This window comes from Sinohyriopsis cumingii, chromosome 11 (genome assembly GCF_028554795.1).
Source record: "Sinohyriopsis cumingii isolate HCF-2022 chromosome 11, ASM2855479v2, whole genome shotgun sequence".
NCBI classification, from domain to species: Eukaryota; Metazoa; Mollusca; class Bivalvia; order Unionida; family Unionidae; genus Sinohyriopsis; species Sinohyriopsis cumingii.
Window position 1 is genome coordinate 51,426,593 of NC_142971.1, and position 14,969 is coordinate 51,441,561.

General features: G+C 40.6%; 1 long non-coding RNA gene across 1 annotated transcript; it reads left to right on the forward strand.

Moving 5' to 3' along the window:
• The first annotated feature begins 216 nt into the window (after window positions 1-216).
• Window positions 217-13,485, forward strand: LOC149788445 (uncharacterized). The gene is made up of 3 exons (XR_016424406.1): window positions 217-327; window positions 6,860-6,923; window positions 13,447-13,485. It is a non-coding gene; the product is annotated as an uncharacterized LOC149788445 (long non-coding RNA).
• Window positions 13,486-14,969: the final 1,484 nt, after the last annotated feature.

Here is a 14,969-nt window from a genome sequence, read left to right on the forward strand (position 1 = left end):
TCCACATAAAATACATATGTCCACTACGGTTCATTAAATCAGTCACCTGTGCACGCTCTCTCTCTCTCTCTCTCTCTCTCTGTGCTTTGACTGTGGTGCACTATGCATATACATGTAAGTTCGTGTAAACATAAAATGAATACAGAATAAATCAAATATTCTTTGACGTTTATATTCAAGTCAGTAAGGTTTTCCTTACCTAACATCATAGTCGGTGGGTAGTCTTATCATGGGTAATTTATGATTTACCTGATATCATGATTCAGGTATGTGGTGATTCTGTTGATCAATACAGCAAGTCTACACGAAGTAAGAGCTTGCCAACAGGTAAGTTATACCATGCCAAATATTTCATTTCAAATTATTTCACCAAAGTTCTATCGTTCAAAATATCAACAAGATGCCAGTGGAATGCTCTATGAAAGAAAATATGCACGTAATTAACTGATAATCGTTCTTAAGACAATGAGATAGAATAATAAAATCACGGGACAAATAGGCCTATAAGCGCATTACCAGTTCTGAGGAAGTAATTTATTTATTCTTTCTTTGTTTCATTACCGTATGAAAGTTTCTCCTTATTCCCCTAGAGAAAAATGAAGTACGTAATTTAGTCCATAAAAGTTCCGAATAATGAATCGTTATATCAATTAAAGTAGACATGGTTAAATTTCCATATCCAGCAACTTACTTTTTCTTTGTAAAGCCGGAGGTTTAAGCTGGTACACAGATCCATATGAAATCAAACTTCCGAGTGTTCACTTATTTCTAATTACTCTACTGTTAGTAGTATATGCCGGCGATTGAACCCCAAAACTGACACTGTCCCATTGCGGAATTGAACATTGAGCGGCACTCTGACCTCTAACAGGAATGCAGTGTTAACTTGTGGTGTTATAGGTCGTTACCATGTTAAACAAGTCTGTCCTCATAAGAGAAATGAAATGTTGCAATTTTTATATAATTTCCCAGACACATTCCCTATCCATTCCAATCGTTATTTTACAATCCAGCACATACCTAGTATCCAACGAAAGGGGTTAGAGTTTTTATATATATGATAGTCTTATATAATAGAAACATAGTGTCACACATAAACAGGCAAGGATAGGAGTGTTTATATCTGCATTATACAGACAAACCGACATATTATCACACACAAGCAAAGGTGTAAGTGATTTTACGTTTTAGTTGCGAATACAGAATATATCATCGATATATACAAATACGCAAAAACGTGAATGCCCTCCCGGGTCGGACATGTATGTCCCACATCGTTATCAACATCAGCAACAACTCCAAGATGTTTTTGTGATGACAATGAGCCTAACACCAGGGTCATTTGTCTAAATCTCCAAATCTTCTCTTCGTGAAATCAAGTGTGGTTCTGGTTGTTATTATTGCTACTGCTGCGGTAGCTTCTCATCAGGAATCTAACCCTGATCCCCCTTTACTCATCATTTTTTGTATACTTATCCAACTGTAGATGAGATGCAGAGTAGATTTTGATTTGATTCAGTCAGTGCCACCTTGTGTAGCTGGTCCTGACGGTTTGAGTTTATGACCACCTTATGCTGTCTACCTTTCGAGCTTGATTTTGTCTGATGGTCTGGGCTTTATACCACATTATATTCTTCAGGTTTGGGATCAAAGTAACGGGTCTTATGGCTGATTTGTTATAAGTGAACTAATCACTGCTACCTTGTGCAGTAGGGCACTATGACCGTGTGGTTTAATTGGCCTATAAGGTATGGGAGATTTACTGATAATATATCATGCCAATTCTCCTTTACCAATATCCTACTAAGGAAGAAAGAAAGTAAACGCAAAATGTGGTTAGGGCTGGCCCTTCTGGCAATGGAGCGTTGGTTTTGTCCATCCTTACCGCAAACCATGTCCTTTAGTGGAAATGGTCTAACATTCCCGACCGGGTGGTGAGCTCACCCTCGTTCAGTCCAGACATTAGGGATTTTCCCAATTTCCTATGGAGATAAGCGGATTGTACTTTAGCTCAGTGATTTGCTTGTTTGCTAGTTGTGGTATGTTGTGTCATATTTGTTATACTTTTTCCTTTTTTCATATAGGAAACAGGTATCCCAAGATATTGTTATATATCGTGTCGATAATTTTAGCTCCTGGTTGTTGGAAGTATGGATAGACTATCGGAGCTTTGATATTTTTCTTCTTGCCCTGGAATGTTTGTATCTCTTCGTGGTATTTGGGACATTTATTGATAACGTGATGAGTTGTCTCTGATGGAAAATATTCATTCGGTACGATCACACTAAAGAACACATTTTCTACAAGGATAGACGAAAAGAATGTGAAAGGGTATGTAAACACAGCTATTGGGTGGTTAAATCAACACCATTCTTTTTTCAAAATCAACTTTTTTTTACAATATGAAGACGTTTCTCTGACTCAAACATAAATATAAACTGGCAAAATTAAATATGAAAGCATTTGTAATAATGACAACCTTGTGTAGTCTGACTTGTTCTCCAGTGATGTAATAGAGCTCATTTTGCCATCGTTAAATTACGTTTCTAAGCTGAAGCAAATATATTACCCCAATGTTCACAAAACCATCTTTCTATATTATCATTATTTCTATACTACCCACGCTCAAAACAAGTCATCCACAAGTATTGTCGACACACAAAGGAATCTTATCCTTCTAATTTCAAAATAGTCCGCACTACGGTCTTTGAGAAAGCAGACGGTTAACCAATGGGTTCCAGGTCGATAACTCGTCTGTGTTGACGACATAGACTTTCATTTTGTTACACCACAACCCTCAGTTTCGACCACACATCGTTTGAACTAATCAAAACCACATTCACACTAGAGCAAAGGTCAGTCCATTTTTTCTGCCTATACCGCCCTCCTCCTAATAGAAAAACCAAGCTGGCTGACTCTCTCTTTTTGGAGCAGTTTCCAAACCTCCTGGACTATGGAAATTCGATAGGTGGCAACCTAACTATTCTTGGAGATTTCAACTTTCACTTTGACTGTCCCGGAAACTCAAATACATCAAAACTCACAGATTCCATTAATGTTTTCAACCTAAAACAGTCAGTTAACCAACCCACCCATAAATATGGTCACATTTTAGACTGGATTCTTCATAGACCTGATGATAACATTCTATGGTCCTCCCTGGTATCCCATGACCTTGCATCAGATCACCTCTGCATTATATGCCATCTTGACGTATCAGTCCCTAACCCTCCACCTTTATCTGCTACTAAGAGAAACCTCCGTATGACAAATAGAACCAAACAAATGCACGACATCCAAGCTAACCTAACAACTTGCTTACCTCCTACCGCAGAACAACTCGATAATTGTCTGTGTTCATTGCTTGACAAAAATGCCCCAGCTACCAAGTGCAGAATATCAATTCAAAAGTGTTCTCCATGGTATAACAGTGTTAGGGACCAGCTTCGCCCTGCTAAAAGAGACCGCCGTAAAGCTGAGAGGCTCTGGCTTTCCACCAGACTCACTATTCATAAGCAAATCTATGAAGTCGCTAAGAAGAATGTCACAAATATAGTCCATGCAGCGAAATCAGCCCACTACACTACTAAGATCATGGAAAGTTCCAGCTGCAAAGAGCTCTTCGAGATTACTAACAAGCTAATGTCAAGGAACAAATCAACACCACTTCCAACTACCTTCTCTCCAGTCGACCTTCCGGACATGTTTGCAGATTTCTTCCGTGACAAAGTACAAACCATTAGAGATAAGCTTGACACCACAAGTTCAATTGACTCGTCGTCACCATACAGTTGGGATACAGAATTTGAGCGGCAACCATTAGTAGCATTTGAACCTGTCTCTATGGATTTCGTACGTACAATCCTGACGAAGAGTGCACCAAAGTCATGTGAACTTAATAAAATTCTTGAGTGCTTAGATCCAGTATTGCCTTCACTAACTGATGTTATTAATACCTCTCTCTCATCCGGGGAATTCCCATCATTTTTCAAAACTGCCATTGTAAAGCCTTTGCTAGACCATAACGATTTAAAGAACTACCGCCCAGTTTCTAATCTCCCATTCATATCAAAAATCTTAGAAAAGGTTGTTCTGTCCCAGCTTGTATCTCATCTAAATTCAAACCGTCTTTTTAGCAATGTACAATCTGCATATCGCCCTTTCCACAGTACTGAAACTACTCTTCTAAAAGTAGTTAATGACATTCTCTCTGCGTAGGATAGCTTAAAGATTACGGTCCTCACCCTCATTGATTTGTATGCAGCATTCGACACAATAGACATTATATATTATTTCACCGTCTACAGCATGTATTTGGCATTCATGATACAGCCTTACTGTGGTTCAAGACAACAGGACACAAATTGTATCTGCAAATGGAATACACTCCAACCCAGTTGATCCATGTTGTAGTCTTCCACAGGGGTCTGTTCTTGGACCTGTTCTCTTCATTCTGTACACTCAGTCGCTCTCAAGTGTCATAGATCATCATCCAGTGTCTCACCAATTGTACGCTGATGACACCCAAATATACAAATCTAGCCGCCCAACTGAAGTTGATGCTACCATCCAAGGTGTAGAGAGGTGCATTTCTGCTGTGAAATCATGGATGACATGTAACAAGCTGCAGATGAATGATGATAAAACTGAGGCCATTCTGATCACAACACAAAGGCTTTCTCATTCACATCCTTTACTTCAAACAATAAATATCAGCAACGCCAACGTTAAATTCACACAATCAGTACGAAACCTAGGTGTTACTATGGACAGTACTCTCACATTGTACCAACATGTTGGACTGTAAGGTGTGTTTTGGATTGTAAACAAAAAGCGACGGCTGGATAGTAGGGCATATGTGCGGGACGGTATATAAACAATTCACATTACATTTATCATATAAGGCCAGCAATCTTTAAAAGGGAACGGCCTTTAACACTTCACAAGTTAACATTAGCATTCCTGTTAGTGTTCACAGTGCTGCTCCACGTTAAATTCCAGAAAGAGGTCAGAGTGCCGGTTTTGGGCAAATCGTAAGCCTGTGCTACCGCCGTTTCCAAAATAGTGAGAGCATCGTCGTCTTTTATACGTAGTCTCACTCGACCAGACCTCTTGTAAAGAGTGCATTCTTTGACATACAGCTATAATCTCTCCGAGTCATACGAGAGTCTGATTGAACGAAGCTAGCTTTTGATGTGATATGTACGATTTTCATGCAGTTTTATTCGTTGGAAAGCCCTGGATATGTGTGTGTGTGTGTCATTACGCAAACAAGCGAAATGCTATCATGGTTTATTCGATTGATTTCTTTTCAACATGATTTCTCTCATTTTAGTTCATGAATCAGAGAGAAATAACTTGATAGGAAGTAGTCTATCAAAAGCCCATTTGTGTGAATGTATCCTTTGGGTGGTTTCTGATGACGAGTTGGCTTGTGTAGTGATATACAGATGTGATGTCTTTGTGAAATGCAAGTCATTTACAGCCACGATGCAACATCAATTGCCATGAAATGTCATTGATATTGTAGACATATCGCTGTAAATGTTCATACGTGCTTTGTATGACAGGGCATTTGTGTATGGGCATTGTACACATATCGCTCTAAATGTTCATACGTGCTTTTTATGACAGGGCATTTGTGTATGGGCATTGTACACATATCGTTCTAAATGTTCATAAATGCTTTGTATGACAGGGCATTTGTGTATGGGCATTGTACACATATCGCTCTAAATGTTCATACGTGCTTTGTATGACAGGGCATTTGTGTATGGGCATTGTACACATATCGCTCTAAATGTTCATACGTGCTTTGTATGACAGGGCATTTGTGTATGGGCATTGTACACATATCGCTCTAAATGTTCATACGTGCTTTGTATGACAGAGAATTTGTGTATGGGCATTGTACACATATCGCTCTAAATGTTCATACGTGCTTTGTATGACAGGGCATTTGTGTATGGTCTTTGTAGACATATCGCTCTAAATCAGGGGTGGGCAAACTACGGCCCGCCGGTTGCATGCGGCCCGCCAAGGGTTTTCATGCGGCTAAGGAACAAGTCATCATTCGTACTGACTCTGTTTATGTTACTCTGTTTATCAAATAAATGTGCTTCTTTTGAAGTTTAAGTTTAAGTTTTCAAATATTAACAACATATTAACAACTGAAAATGAATTAGATGTTATTTAGAAAAAAAAACTTTGTTTATGCTATTTCAAAAATTAATTATTTTACTTAATGATTTATGCGGCCCGCGACAAGGTGTAAATTTGTGTATGCGGTACTTGCACTGGAAAGTTTGCCCACCTCTGCTCTAAATGTTCATACGTGCTTTGTATGACAGGGCATTTGTGTATGGGCATTGTAAACATCGCTCTAAATGTTCATAAGTGCTTTGTATGACGGGGCATTTGTGTGTGGACATTGTAGACATATCGCTCTAAATGTTCATACGTGCTTGTATGACGGGGCATTTGAGTATGGGCATGCACTGTATTTGTGTTGGAGGTACTGTTGAAGGAAGGAATAAACATTCCATATGTTGTCCTGGTCTTGTGTAATGGGTGGGGATGTAGTCTATTATAAACCGAAGTATTGAAAGTACTAAATATTTTGTACATGATGTCTGACATCTTTTTTTTCTCCAAAATGGTGACCTAGTTCACATTCAATGTACAATTTTGACTTCGTAAATTTACCCAGAATTGCGATTAATCGTTAGTAGCATTAATAAATTGTCTAATGTGTGCATATGTTCATATCTTTATTTAAAAAATAGAACCCCTTTGTGTTAAATCCACTTCTTTCGATTGCTAAAACAAAACTGGGTACATATAGTTGGACTATTTTCAGGAAACAGCATATTTTAACCCATCCATGATATATGGCTCAGAGGAATAATTTGACAGAGGATCCGGTAAGTATAAGAATGCTTTAACGTTAGTTGGTGTAAAAACTGTTTTCCATTATAGAAAGGGGCCAGTAAGATGTTATTATCAGTAGTTTCAACATGTTGTGAGATCATAATGCCACGTATTTTATGTTAGGTTTACAGGTATAATAATCAATATACGTTCAATAATCAATCACTTTTAGATAAATTAGAGGGTCCCCGTCCCATACGTGTTTTGTGCCAACTGTCCAAACTGCTTGTCATTTAATTCATAATGTTAAAGAGCTATAGATTAAAGTTGGCAATGGATTAAACAGCAGTATTTTTCTATATCTTTAATCCAGTCTTGATCATTAAGACATCTACAGTAATGCAGTTTCAAAAGTAATTGTATTATTTCTCCAAACTGATGATAAAAACCTACGCACAAGGTAAACAGATTCCGCTTGCTTCTGAAAGGTCTGATACGGCAACCACCAAGTTCTATTAATGTCGTCACATTAGGAAGTCCTTATCGAAAATAATCACCAAGTTGATTATCAACAGTTCTCAATATTTATATTGCAGAGACAACGAAATTCATACAAGTATTTTTTAAATTAAAAAAATTGGTTTGCTATAGAAAATGCAAAGGTAGTTAAGTAAAGGCTTTATACATGATGGCCAGTATTATTGGTGGAGGAAGAACCTGGAATTCATGTACGTAGGAAGTGGCACAACACTGCAATCACCCAATGAGTGAATGACATGTCTAGTAGTGTTTGGGTTTAAAAACCCAGTAATGTGCTTAAGAACTAAACGTTATCAAAAAGATCTCAAGGCTAACATTGTATAAACCAAATGTTTTGTGACCTAAGTGCGTAGATAAAATGATTAATCCCGGCACCCACTCTACCCCAGATGAGAGGGACTCAAAATGGCATTCTACGAATGATCATCAGTCTCAGAGAGGATTACTAGAGTCATTCCTATGCATCGACGAAGGATAGGAAATTCCACTCCCAGGATCGGTGTAGGATGAAAATTTCCAGACCTGGATTCATATTGTCTTATCCTACACCTAATGCATAATGAAGAGTTGTTTTTCTCACATTAGGGGCCCCGAGTGGCCGAGTGGTCTAAAGCGGTCCCCGTCACGGATCTCTGCCATCTCACCTCTGTCTGCGTACGAGTCTCGGGCTCGGCCAATGTGGATATGTGAGAAAACTTGCCGGTAGCTTCTTGTAGGTCGGTGGGTCTTTCCGGGGTTTTCCCGGGTTCTTCCTCCACCAATAATACTGGCCGCCATGTATAGCCTATCTCGTGCTGAAAAATGGCGTTAAACCCTATAACAATAACAATTTCTCACATTACTATTTCCAGTTCAAATGTGTCTTTGAAACAACAAAAGAGTCGTGAAAAATATGCATTGATACAAAGAAAAAGAGCACACCCTTTGGTTTACTCCCGACACTCATCATTGGCGGTTCAGTCTCAAGAGACCATGCGAATAGCGCCCTTGGAGTGTCGTCTGTCTCTTGGGTTTTGTCATCGTCTGCTGTGGCTGTGCAGGCGTGTGCGCGAGTGACAGTCCCTTTTGCAGCTGGTACAGAGATAATGGGATATCGGATTTGTTGAGGTTGTTGTCGCGCTCTTTTCTCTCTCACACGTTTATCTGCCACCAGCTGGCTTCTCCTCGCATCAGCGACTGATATACCCTTGTTTACCGTCAGTCTCCATGTGCCTCGGTCCTCGGAAAGCACGTCCCAGGTGTCGGGTGAAATGTCGCATGCCTTCATGTCCCTATTTCACACATCCTTGAAACGGAGTGAGGAACGGCCGACTCTTCTTGCGCCAGTGTCCATGTAGGATGTCCTTTGGCAGCCTTCCATCCTCCATGTGTCGGACGTGTCTCAGCCATCGAAGGCGGTGTTTGCTCAGCAGGAAGTACATGCTGAGCATACTTGCAGGATCTCGCTGTGTGGGACGCAGTCTTACCAGCTGATTCTCAGGACGCGTTTTAAACACCGTATATGGAAGGAGTTGAGTCGACGCTCTTGTCTCACGTAAGTGCTCCAGGTCTCACTTCCATACACAAAGGCCTCGTAAACTTGGATGATGGTGTGCTCTGTCAGCGCGTTGTTTTCCCACACCCTCTTCCTTAGACAGGCCATGATGGTGTTTGCCTTTCCAAGCCTTCTGTCCAGCTCCACATCAAGCGAGAGAATGTTGCTGCTTGTTGACTCCCAGGTAAGTAAAGTTGTTGACCGCTTCCTGGATGACACCGTCGATGCCGATGGAAGGGGGGGGGGGTGGTATCTTGTCTTTTCCATGCTGATGGTGAGCCCAAACTGCTTGCAGACATCAGCGAAACGGTCTCCCAGTCTATGGAGTGCATCCTCAGTGTGGTCACAAAAGCCGCGTCACCTGCAAAAAGCATCTCCCTGATTAGCACCGACCTCACTTTGGTCTTCGAGGTCAGTCGTGCCAGGTTGTACAGCCTCTCGTCGGACCAGGTGTGCAGATATGCACCATCAGTGGACGAGTGGAAGGCTTAGGACACGAGCAGGGGGAACATCCCGAAAAGGGTCGGCCTCAGTACGCAGCCCTGCTTCACGCCGATGTTGATGGGGAAGGAGTCTGAGGAGCATCCATCATGCAAGACTGTTCCCGTCATATCAGATATTATCATGCTGAGGAGTTGTGGGAAGCAAACGATCTTACTGATAAGTTTAAATAAGCCCTTCCTCCTGACCATGTCGAAGGCATTGGCGAGGTCGATGAACATCATGTAGAGTGGCTGACCTTGTTCTCCGCTGGAGTTGGCGTAGGGAGAAGATCATGTCTGTCGTCGACCTGACTTCTTTGAAGCCGCACTGGGATTCCGGGTACACACGGTCCACCGCAGATGCAGCCTGTTGAATATGATGCGGACGTACACTTTGCCAACGATGCTCAGGAGAGAGATACCTCTGTAATTATTAGTCACTGCTGTCGCCCTTGTTTTTGTAAAGTGTCACAATCGTGGCGTCGTGCATGTGTTGGGGGACTGCTCTTTCCTCTTACCAGAGGCAGAGTGACCCGTTTAGCGGTTGATGCCATGTTGATTTCCCACATTTGATAGCTTCGGGCGGGATACTGTCACTACCTGGTGCTTTGTTGTTTGGGAGGGAGTCGATTGCTTTGTTGAGCTCCTCTAAGGGGACACTTTGTCGAGCTCCTCTATGGTTGGCAGTTTCTTTATGCTGATAAGGGTTGCATCGGTGACTGACGTTTCTTGGGAGTATAGCTCTGAGTAGTGCTCCACCCATCTAGCCATCTTTTGCTCACGCTCTGTGATCTCCTCTACCGTCAGAGATTTCAGGGGTGACCCCTTTCACTGTAGGTCCTAGAACCTTCTTGATGCCACTGTACATACCTTTGATGATTCCAGACTCGGCACTGCGCTGGATTCCTTCACACAGTTTATGTCAGTACTCGTTAGCGCACTGTCTAGAAATTCGTTAGGTGTTGCTTCGGGCACTTCTGAGGGCAGCAAGCGTCTGTTCACAAGGGTTTTTTGGTTTGCTATGAAGGCTTTTCGTTTGTCCCTGATTATTGATTTCATCCTTGAAAGGTGTGCGTTGAACCAGTCCTGGCTGGGCCGATCCTTCTTGCCAAACGCGGACATGGCTGTGCTGTAGATGGCACTCTTTATGGCTTTCCACTCGGTTGTGGCATCGTGCTCTGGCAGATCCTGGGGAGCCTTATCCAGGGCGAACACATACTCCTCCACCTTGGAGGGGACCGAGATCTGCGCAATGTTGATGCGAGGGCGTCATTTTGATTTTGAGCGGTGTAGTGTGTGCAGCTGTAGACGCACCCTGTTGCTCACGAGGGCGTGGTCGGGATCGCAGTCTGCACTGTGGTAGGTTCTGATGAAGAGGAAGCTGTCACGGGCAGAGTGCCTGGTGATGACCAAGTCGGCTGGTGCCAGCGATGATAGCTGGGGTTTCTTCATGACATTTTGTGTTGTAGCTTACACTTGAAGAAGGTGTTTGTAACACACAGTTCATGGTAGGTGCACAGCTCCAGCAGCCTCTGACTGATTTATTTTGGTCTTTCCAGTGCCATGACGTCAGAGGCAGGTAGGTCATGACTCGTGGTCCGCACCTACTCTGGCATTAAAGTCGTCGAGGAGGAATAGTGGTTCGTCTTTGGGGCATCCTTTGATCTGTTCGTTCAGCTGCCCATATAACTGATATTTTGTGTCTTCTGAAGACACGAGGGTGGGGGCGTAGACATTGAGAATATTGACAGGACCTGCATCAGTGGTGAGGCGGATGTACAAGAGATGCTCAGCCGAGGACAGGAGAGTGTTTTTGATGGCGAAGCCCACTCCGGGGCTCCTCAGGTTCTCGACTCTTCCAGAAGAAGGTGTAGTTTTCCTCTCTGAGGCAGCCGCTTGAGGCGAGACTGGTTTCCTGGAGGGCAGCTATGCTGATATTTAGTGAGCTCTCTATCGATGATGGCCGTCTTCCTGGTGTCGTCCACCTCCTGAGGTTGTCAGAGATGCTTGTCATTCTGAGCAACAGCTGAGTTCCAAACACCCACTAGAGCAGGCAGACGTTAGCGGATCAACACCTTACTGACCGGGGTCTGCCCGGTTTGAGGCGGGAGGGAGTCGGCCAGTGGGACACGATGATCCTTCCCACCGTCGAAGCTTACCCGTGGCACCCCTTCCCTATGCCTATCGGGTGCGATTTATGACCCGTAGACTGTCAGCTTCCGTGTTGTTTCTTCACTCAGTAGAGAGACTGAATAACGTGAAACTTACAAAGAATGATGAGGTACCTCTCCATACAATTACAACTCAGATTTCATTACTTCACTTTATAACTGCTTATAAAATATACAATGCGAAATATGGATTTCAAATCAATAAAAATTACACTTAAACGTCACTTCAATGCGTTAGTAGCATGCGTACATATAACTTAGCTGATGATCTCAACCTATAACTCCCGAGTCGGAATATATCACCATTGTTATGTTACCTGGATTTGTTGTATGATGCATGTTACTTAATTTTTTGTAGTATCGTCTATGTATATCTTTCAATGAAGTGAAATGTTTAACCAGTAATGATCGATTCCATGGAGTGTTTAGCAGTTTCTGTATTCTGTGACATTATACGAGACAGAAAGCGTGACTAAGAGTTCAAAAGCAAAGATGTAGATGGTGCCAAGCACATATCATGTTTTTGGATATATATATATATATATATATATATATATATATATATATATATATATATATATATATATATATATATGTGTATATATATATATATATATATATATATATATATATATATATATATATATATATGTGTGTGTGTGTGTGTGTGTGTGTGTGTGTGTGTGTGTGTGTAAGTTCTAGAAGATTTTCTTTGTTGAATATATTAGAATGAATGAAGATAATTACACATTTTTGCTTGTCATTGATCATCCTGCAATTGTTCCGAGAATGGATTTTTTTTTTTGTGGTCATTAACTGACACTTGAAGTTTTGTGGGAAAACGGTGATCAGTCATTCCTCTGATTGGGATTTTACGGACACTTGCTTATGTTCTTGCATTTATGTCAGTCAGCCTTTTCTCGATTCTTTTGATTAATTTTTTAAGCTTGTTAGCACACATGATTTATTGACATACATAAGTATATTCTTTGACATGCATAAGCGAAAGTTAAACAAAAAAATAACCCTCGAGTCGGGATAAAGGTCAGGTCTGAGGTAAGATAATTAATTTTGTATTGACGTTCTAAGAGGAAAATGTCTGTCCACACTAACAAAGAATGTGAGAAAAATTATAACAAATTCAGTCAATCTTTTATTTGTTTAACACTATAACAATTTAGATGAACAAGAGAAAGTTTCCCTACATTAGTAATGGACAGTCAGATTGATTTAATTGTGAGAGTTGAATCTTAAACTGCAGGTGTAAGCTTCAAAGAACACCTGTTTGGGCTGTAGCTGGGATCTGCTGTAGACTTCAAACAATACATACTCGTACAGTATATCTCTGTGATGTATACATTTCTGTTTTTAGATAGTCTGGTTCGTCGATTTCCTTTTGTTGCACGCTATTTTGTCGAAAAGCGGTCAACATTAGCTAGTAAAAGAGAAACGAGATAGTGTAGACCGTATTGTTCTTAGTGCTTTCTATGCTCTAGTAATAAAATTATCAACGGCTGTTTCATTCTTTTAAATTACATCAGTAACTAATAATATGTGCTTTTGAATTCGATCCGCACTTTCATGTTAGATGTGCCAAAATAAAAAGAGTATCTCTCCAAAATGCATCAGTGGTGCTTAGTACAGTGTTTCTTAGCCCCTCATAAATTTGTGTCTGACGCAAAATTCGGACTTTAGGATGCAATTTTCTTATCCAAAACCAATGCATATAAATGCCCCTAGCATTAAAACTAGTGTATACTTTGCTTTGTTTCGCACGAAAGATATCCGAATTACTTAAGTCCAATTAAAATCACCACTTCCATTAAATTTAAAGTCTGGCTGATTGCAGGATGTGTCCCTCAACCGCTACGCCACCAAGAAGACGCTGTTGAAGACATAGAAAAATTAATCGTATTTCTTTGTGAACAAATAGTGATAGGATGTAGCTTACATGATACTAGTGGTTTAGCTCATGAAATATTTGGTGTGAACTTCAATTTCTCCTGGTAAAATTCGTGCATATTGCTGATTTTACCATTGTAATTACATTATTATGAAATTTGTGATGAATACTTGTCTCATTTAATGCCTGAAAAATAAAATGCTGATATGGAAGAGGTGGACTACTCTTATTTCTTTCTTTTATTCGGGGGCGAGGTAGTATGAGGGAGGGTATATCTCGCATTTAAAAAGTATTAGACCAGAAAACTTGTGTGCGAGGGTTAAAATCAAAATTAAAAATACCTAGATCACTCACATGTGTATGTATTACTAACTTGTGAACTCGTACTATAACTTTACTGGATCCGCCAGGGAAAAAAAAGGCGATAAAGTAAATACTAACATTAAAGCCCCAATGTCGCCGTTTTTCATAAAGTTCACTATTATTCCGATCTAACTAAAGTTTGGAAGAAAGGAATTGATTTGTTAAAAATTGTTGTTGTAGGGTTTAACGCCATTTTTTAGCACACGATACATGGTGGCCAGTATTAATGGTGGAGGACGAACCCAGGAAAACCCCGGAAAGAACCACCGACCCACGAGAAGTTACTGGCAAGCTGACCCACATTAGCCGAACCCGAGACTCGATCCCATGCAGACAGAGGTGAGATGGCAGTGATCCGTAACGTAAAGTGCTTTAGACCACTCTGCCACTCGGGGCCCCTTGTTAAAAATACTATCAGACATTAACCGTTCTTCGAAAAAATCAGTTTAGAATTAAGAGGCGACACATCTTAATTCAGTCGCCGAAGTCTCTCGTCATTCCTTTCTTTTTCGGGAGTGCTACAAAATTAGCGAAGTCGTGCATTCTGGAAGTGGCTGATCTAATTACAACATTCGCACATGACTGACAAATTGATTCGATAGCGAATAGAAGAGAGGTAGGCCCGTTTTCTTTAAGCGGATCTGATAAATTTCAAATTAAATTATGTGCGCAGTAATAATGTTGATTTGTGTACTGATGAATATGCGCTTGTGTATTTAATTTGGAATCCGGCATACATTCATTTACGTTGTTTCTTGTAGTGTATTTTGTTTATATAATTAAACCTTAGGTAGAATTTAAAAATATGAGCATATAATAAAAAGGTTACTGCATTTGTATGGGAAAATACCAAACTCGTTTTGTTGGAAGGATATACTGCACTCCCTAGGTCGTGCAGTATTCCATCCCAAAACTCGTTCATATTTTCCCATACAAATGCAGTAACTTATAATTACGTCATTAAAAATGTTGTTTCTAAGTGATCAATGAAATAAACAATATGACATAAACAAGATAACGTCATAGCTTACACTTTTAACCTAATTATCTTATACTTTAACGAATAAGTTACATGGAGATAATAATAATAATTAGCACTTTGTATA